This window comes from Hipposideros armiger, unplaced genomic scaffold, assembly GCF_001890085.2.
Source record: "Hipposideros armiger isolate ML-2016 unplaced genomic scaffold, ASM189008v1 scaffold_280, whole genome shotgun sequence".
In the NCBI taxonomy this organism is placed as follows: domain Eukaryota; kingdom Metazoa; phylum Chordata; class Mammalia; order Chiroptera; family Hipposideridae; genus Hipposideros; species Hipposideros armiger.
In genome coordinates, this window is record NW_017731630.1 from 1,529,035 (window position 1) to 1,536,926 (window position 7,892).

The 7,892-nt window shown below is 47.1% G+C and overlaps 1 protein-coding gene across 16 annotated transcripts in view; it reads left to right on the forward strand.

The window, feature by feature from the left end:
- PTK2 (protein tyrosine kinase 2) overlaps nucleotides 1-7,892 on the forward strand; it is a 188,561-nt gene that overhangs the window by 12,843 nt on the left and 167,826 nt on the right. For 2 of the 16 annotated variants that reach the window (XM_019657844.1, XM_019657843.1), the window contains exon 2: nucleotides 7,342-7,439. The exons of the other annotated variants lie outside the window; for them this stretch is intronic. The gene's annotated coding sequence lies outside the window, so the exon portion shown is untranslated. The remainder of the gene's footprint in view (nucleotides 1-7,341; nucleotides 7,440-7,892) is intronic. 16 annotated transcript variants of the gene reach the window in all.

The following is a 7,892-nucleotide window of genomic DNA, read 5'->3' on the forward strand; positions in this document are numbered from 1 at the left end:
TTAGACTCCATCACTGCCACTGGAAGGGCTGGCAGAGTTGAAGTCAAGGAAGTGCCTCCCTGGAGGTGATCTGGAATCAACAGTGATCTGAACAGTTGGAGCCTCTGCTGCTGATCTCAGGGGTTGAAACAGGTGCTTTCTGGGGTGCTTCTCAGAAGCTACTGGGAATCCTCAGTAGAAGCTGTTCTAGGTCTTAGCTGCCAGAGTTGGTGAGTTCTCTTTTTTTCCTACACCATCTATCTGCAGGTGTGCTTCTGCCCACACCTGCCTGCAGAGGATACTGTTCCCGTTCATCCTACAGTCTCCTGGAGCGCCTCTTACTAGTTACCTCCGGCCCGAGTCGTAGCAGGAAGGGATTGGGAATGTAGTCCTGTCTCCTCGGTGGTGCACAGGAGGCTAAGGAGGAGGGTGGCTGTGACGCAGAGGTGACAATAGTCAAACATCGGTCTGAGCCAGGATACGGTCTGAAAGGTGTTAGCACAGAGACAGCATTTAAAGTGAGTTTGCCTGGGAGGTAAGCGTAACCAAGAGGAGAACGGGCAGAGCCTGGGTGACTCTGGAATTACCTGGCTTGAGAGAAGGGGTAGCAGCTGTGAGGTAAGAAGAAAACCAGGAGAAGACGGCGTCCTGGAGACCAGAGGGGCTGGGCAGCCGGCTCTTGTCAGTTGCTGCTGGAAGGTCCAGAGAGAGCAGAGTCCCGACCACTGGGGTGAGTGGTCTGGAGGGTACTGGAAACCTTGGCTAGAGGGGTTTCCGTGGAGTGGTGGGGGCCAAGCCAGTGGGTTTAAGAGGTAAAGGGAAGACAAGAAATGATACTGAGTATATTGGGTGTGCACTTGTTTATGGGATTACTGTTGGCTAATTCTGACATTTGTCTCATCTCAGTGTTGGCTTGTCTTGGTGTTCTTTTCCCCAAAGAATTAAGGTTTTCCCGGTCTTTGTTGTGCTGAGGAAGTGTGGAGTGTATCCGCCACGTTTAGGGTGTTATGTTAGGAGACTCCTGGTCATATCCAAACCCGCTGATGTCATGGTGGTTTGAACCCCAGCCTCCTTCCTAATCCACCTGCTTCTGTGTACTTCCCAGCCATCCAACAGCCTGTGCGGTCACTCTGTCCAGGCTCCTGGTTGCGTTCTCCAGGAGAGACAGGATGGAGTGTGCTTACGCTTCCTTCTCAACCCAGACCCGGGGCCCTTCCCGTTGCAGTCTCCTTCCATCACCCAGGGGAGCCCTCCAGGCGCAGCTGGCCATTGATGCCTGAGTGCCCTGTGTCCCTGGCTGAGTTCTCTCTCCCAGCCCCCATGGGAGATGCTCCTGCTAATTACTTCCTGCTTTTGGTGTCTCTCAGGTGGAGGACCCTCAGATACACCATAATGGCCACTAGTTCTTTTGAATATGATTGAAGGACTGCCTGGTCATGAGTGTATTAACTGTGCCTATTACTTAGTTTGAATAGGATAGTGTTTCTTTAACATTTGAAAGACTTTCACACAGTAGAATTTCCTGGAGCTGGCATTTGCAGTGCAGCGTAGGCAGTGTGAAGAGCCCAGGCTTTGGCCAGATCTTGCTTTGAATCTCAGATCTGATTCTTGTTCCCTGCGTGATGTGGACTGCGGGACTTCAGCTCTAAATCTGTTTTCTCCTGTGTTAAGTAGAGATGATCCTAACTCTTATAAGCGTTCTTTTTTTTTTTCCCGGCCGGGACTCGACCCGCTGTTGCTCAGAGCTCAAACTCTTGAGCGAGCTCTTAACCAACTGAGCCACTCGGCCGGCCCTCCTAACTCTTATAAATGTGATGTAACGTAGCTTTCAGTATGTGGCTCATCATATATAAACAATTAAAAACTTACTTTTTGGGGAAGAATCAACTTGATGTCCAGCAAAGACAGTCCCTAACAATCTAGTCATTTCTATTGTGGGGATTTAAAGGCTGATTTAACTCACTTTCTGCTGTACTTAGATCAGGTTTTCTAAGGACCAGAAGAACGTTTGCACACCCAGCAGGAAATTTGTTAGTGTTGCTCATACTGGCTTTCCAAACTTCAGGCCCTTTTCCTCTTTTCTCTTCATGAGTTCATTTAGTCAGTAGTTTATTTCATTTTAATTTTTTAAAAAGATTTTTATTGGGCAATTGGGGGCATGGGAACAGTGTTGGGGAATTGGGGGAAGGGGAACAGACAAGTTGCTGTTGTTTTGGTCTTCAGTCTAGTTGTGGAGGACGTTGCTTCACTGGCCCAAGTTGGCACCATCATTGCACTCTTCCTGGGAGAGGCAGATCAGTTGCCGTCTTCTGGATGGCCGCTCATGGCGGCTGCTGGCGACACACGGTAGCCCATGGCAACCCACTGCCACAGGGGCTGCAGCGTACGCCGTCGCAGGCGACTCTCGGCAGCCCAGCTCCAGGTTGAGCTGTTGTTCATAGTTGGTAGTTTAGTACCGGCAGGGTGGCAAACCCTGTACCAGGCACTGGCCCAGAGGTGACAGAGACACTGCCTCCCAACCCACGAGCAGCTCCACAGTTGAGTACTAGAATGTTTTGGGCTAGCAAATTATTTTGAAGCTTAACTCACATTCTTCATATATTTTTGGTTTTCCAGAAAGTTCATTCTGACCTCTGTTCTTTCAGAATACAGATTGCAGCTTGCCTGAGTCCAGAAACTATCGCGAGGTTCAGCTGAGAGGAAGGGAAAGCTTTGTGAGGTGGTTGCATGTATTGGACATTGGAGACCTTCACAGATAAATTGTTAGGATGTTATGGGTTAAGAAATAGTGGGCTTGGGCCTTATTTAGCAGTTAGTATTAAACAGGCCGTTTCTTTTCCAGGGGCTCAGCCTACGTTCTTAATTCCAACCAGATGTCTTACAAGTTGTCAGTATGTCATATTGAATGTTACTCGGCTTTAGGAGAGTTTTTTGGTCATGCTTGCTTTTGCAAAGCCTGGCTCTGCTTTAACACTATTATCTGGTTAATTGGGGAAGCCGGAGGAGCATCATGCTTTCAGGACTGCTGACAAGCCGATGTTTGAATCCCTCACCTCACCCCTATTTACTGTGTCACCTTGGAAATTTTCTTAATGTCTTTAAGATTTAGTTTCCTCATATGTAAAACAGGAATAATAGTAACCAGTTGGGGCTGTAAGGATTACGGAGCTAGTGCTCAGAAGGCACTTAGGAGCGTGTGTAACATACCAGACACCCCGCCAGTGTGAGGCTGTCATTGTTCCCACCATTGGGCTTGTCACTTGGGCTTAGTGAGAGATGGACGATAGAAAGCTGGCCGAGTCGGGTTGCGCATTGCAATGCGAACATCGCAAGCAAGGTGACGAAAGGAAATGTTTTACATGCTAGTGAGGCACAGACTCAGATGTGAGTCTGGTGGGAATCTGAGTCTGCATGCTGGAAGGGTAAGGGTTCCGAGCAGCACAGGCTTCTACCTCAGGACTTGTTTTAAAATGCGCTCATCCGGCCAAAATCTCACAAATATCGTCAGGGAGCTGACAATATATTTCATTGTATAGTGAGCCAAGTTTAATTTTTCTTTATCCTTTCTGGAGCAAAAGAATGTAAGCATTTTCATTATACAGTTTGGTAAATATCTAGTTTTCTGTCCTGTTTGAACTAGTTCAAATTTTTATGTTCATATTTTATCAATTTACTAGTTTAAATATGTAGATCCATGTTCTTGATAAAAATAAATTAATTCATGGGCTAAATAGTGTTGAAGGCTGCATTCATGATGCTGTCCGCTGCTAAAACAGCGCACAATAGGCTAACAGGCTAATAGGATGGAGTGTTGTTAACGCAGAGGCACCCAAAGCCAGTGGATCCATTTGTTTCTTTGCTCACTGCGCCATTCATTCATCCAGTGCATGTTTACTGACTGTGTGCTCTAGGGGTTTGATATATGCATGCCGTTGGGAATATAGTGGGGAGCGAAAGCCAGCCTGGGTAACCGGGATGTTTTGCCTTTGCACTTGGCAAGAAGAGGGAAGCCAGTCCCAAGAGACTTGCAAGATTTCGATGAAACACGTTTTCAGGTTTATACTCCAACAGAAAGAAGCAAAAAGAAAGAAAGAAAAAAGTCACCAGGCCTGTGAACAGCACCACCCACCTACTGCAGCCAACTGGAGCATTTTCGGCCTTCACTTTGGTTTTATTTACTGGTGCTTAAATGATTAGTCTGGCATCTGCAGTCCTGAGGCTGCAGAGCTAGCGGAGGCTGTCATTTTCCCTAGAACCTTGCTGTGAGGGCGGAGGGAGAAGCTGATCGGGCTGGACTGAACACCCGCTCTAGTGGAAGCTGCACACGAGTTGTGGGGCAAGGCTGTGCCTCCCGTTCACGGCTGTGCATTCCCATCTCAGTACAATGCGTGGCATGTGTCAGTCACTCCATAAATACCTATGTCAAGAGAAGGAATGCTGTGGGAATGCAGGAGAGAGCCATCCAACCTGCAGGGAGGGGCACAGCCCCCACCAGTTCGCATCCAGTTCAGCCAGGGGAGGGAGGTCCAGGTGGAGAAACCAGCCAATGGCAGAGCTCCAAGAGGGGGCACCGGAGGCTCTGTAAGCTGAAGATGGTTGCGTTGTGCTGGAGTGTAGGATTCATAGGAGGCAATGTGAGAGAAGTGGGCTTGGTGAGTTAGACTGGCCTTGATCAGTAAGGGCCTGACAGGTCCTATGAAGGAGTGTGGATTCTCTTTTCATGAAATGTAATAATTCGAAAGTCCTAGAAGCCAGATTGCTTAATGCCCAGGCTGATACTCTTCATACTACCCAATGCATACAGTGTCAAAACAGCATCATCAGGTCTTGGGTTCTGTATCCATTAGTGACAAGTGGACTATTACAATTCTGTAAGCCATTGGTGAACTTTTCCTCTTTTGGGGAGAATGAGAATATAGGATAAGTATTTGTTTTCTCAAGAGTAAAAGATAGTTTTAAACCCTTTAAGGGCAAGCAAGGTCTGTATGTCTTTGAATTCTAGTCCCCTAGAGGAATGCCAGGTATGTATAGTGGGTACTCATTACGTGATAAGGGCAAAACAACCTCTGCTTCTGTGTGTACTGTTGTGGCAAGCATTGTCCTGGGTTCTGAAAAGTGACGTAGCGAGATGAGGGATGGCCCGAAGGTCTTTCCAGTCAGGTGAGGGAAGGAGAGGAGAGTCACTGACCACAGCACCGTGGGGGGAGTCCTACGAGAGAGATACGCACGGGACACTGTGACAGATACTCGCCTTTTTGTGGCCACTCACTGCCCCCTTTCTTTGTTCTTTTTATACCTGTTGCTTATTTTCCTCATCCTTTCCGATAGCTTCTTAGTGAATTTCCCACAAGGTCAGTCACATAGACTCATCTATTCACGTTTTATTCTGGGAATCTCTGCTCTCCTTTCCTGGGCTGGCTGCTCCTTCTGCTCTTCCCTGCGTTGCCCCCGACAGCCCCTTGCTCCCATCCTCTGGCTTTTCTCCAGGGTTGTGTTTCGTGTTTGTGATATCTCTCGTCTTTGTCTTTCTTGGCTGACTTCTTCATTTTGGTGGTGCAGTCATCCAGAGGTTAATCATTTTAAAAAGGTGGTCCAGTGCCCTTGGGCAAGGTGAAGACAGCCTCCACACCCCTTCTGCGGAGCGCCTGCCCTCGCTGGGCCTCCATCCCGCTCCTGGTGCACAGCCGCCATTCTGGAGTCTCCCTGCACTGCTGTCCTGGAGAGCCCGTGTCTGTATCTCTTCTCCATTGAAGCTCATGTTTTCTGTATCCCAGGCGTTCCGCATATTCTGTTATGCTCACGTTTTGGTGAAGGACTTTCTACAGTGGCTTTCTCAGATAGGATATTTAGGAGGTAAAACGTTTGAGATCATGCATGATCGAAAACATGATTGATAGTTTGGCTGGGTATAGAGTTCTGTATTGGCATTCATTTTCTTTCATAAATTCTAAGGTACTGCTCCATTGCCACCTTGTTTTCATGTTACTGTTATTGAATTCAGAAGCCATTCTAATTTTTATTCTTTGTGTGTAACATTTTTTTCTCTTCCATCTTTAGAAACTTGTAGAAGTTTTAAAATGTAACCACGTCTTTTGAAATGTCATGATGGTGAACTGAACTGTGGGCCTGTTTTCATCTACTATCTGCATATTCACTGAGCTCCTTCATTCCGCCAACTTCTCGTCTTCAGTTCTGGGAAAAATTTTTTGGAGTTATTGTGCTGAATATTTTCTCCCTTTTGTTTTCTTATTTGGTCTATCTGAAAGTCCTGTTAACTTGGCCATTCCAGACAAGTTCTGTGATTTTCTTACACTTTCATTCCAATATATTTTTCCTTTTTTCCTTCCTCCCTTCGTCTCTCCCTCCGTTCTTTCCTCCCTTTTCCTGCCTGACATGGGTGAGGCCTTTTGATTTACATCAGGATATTCTGGGCGGGCCATTTGTTGGGGAATCCCTAGTGTTGGTATATTTAGATTTTTCTTCTTGGGGTGATCAGATTCCCCCCAAATATTCTGTTTCTTTTCAATAGAATTCTGACTACAGAATTTTTGGAGCTGAGTGTGTGAATGGAAGGATGGGGCTGGGCTGGTGTAGGGGAGCTGGAAAGTTCAGATTTCAGTGTATGTACAGTGATTAAATCCACCTCTGCCTTGTACAGCTGGGCTGGGTGACTTCAGTCCAGAGACACTCTGCCTTTTTAGTCTTCTTGTCAGAGTGGGGAGTCACGTGGAAGCGTGGTGTTGAGTTCTAGCTGCAGCTCCAACAGCCTTCACAGTCGCCTCCATGTTTTCAGGCTCCGCCTTCCTCACCCCCAGTTCTGTCTGCACTGATGCTGCAGTGTGAGCCTTGTAGGAGGACACTGCTGTGGCACTGGATCGGTTCAGGTTTTTCCATGGTGGCCTAGGATCTGGCTTTCTCGGGCCTGTGGAGTCATGAACTACGCTTCCAATCTTTCAGAGTTTCTGTATCCTCCACGGTTTTTATTCTGCTTTTTTCCTATTTATTTTGGTCTCCATCTGCCATGTTAGAACTAAGCTTTTCTCACAGATTTCTAAATAGTGTTTCTTTTTCTCCTTTCAGCTCTCCTTGTGCTGTTTTTCTAAAAAAATTAAAAAATATCTCCTTAGTATAATTTTAGTGGGAGGGGGTGAAATAGATGTGTATATTCTGTTTGTCATCTTACCCTGAACTTATTAGCTAACTTGATGCCATATTAGCTTATGGTTATGGATATATTTTAGTAGTTTTTGTGCACACAGCATGCATGGTGGGCAGTGAAGCCGTAAGGTGGTGACACAGCAGCTTTGAATAAGAAGGGACATAAAGGTGGCCTCATCCGTGCATGTTGTCTTGTCTTGTCAGGTGCTCTGACTACTATGTGACGAGCAAGGAGGAGCTAGGAGTATTTCCTGTAAATTGTCATTGGACTTCTTCACTGAGTTATCGTGGCCTTCTGAACTGTGAGTATAATTCTCTTGCTACGCTTGCATCTTGGGTTTTTGTTTGGTTTGGTTTTTCTTTGACCTGCCTTGGGGTTTCTTTGATACACAGTAGTAACAAAGAAAAGGTAGTTGATTTTGCAGAGTAGGTGAGGGGAGAAATAGCAGTCGTTCAAGTGCCTTCTCTGTGTAGATCCCTTATGTGTCTGTTTTCTGATGTGTAGGCAGTATTAGGATAACGGTGAGCAACAGTGCCACTGATCACGCCGCCGCCGCACGTGCCTGAGAACAGCGCCCGGCACGCTGTGAGCACTCAGCCACAGCTGCTGGTGGAGGCCTCACGGCAGCCCTCCGAGTGGGGTTACTCCTCCTCCCCGTCTCACAGTCACAGAACTGAAACCCAGAGGTTAGAGGTCACCGAGTTAGACAGCAGAGCTGGGGTTCATCGACTCCCTGGCCTCTCGTGGGCTCTGG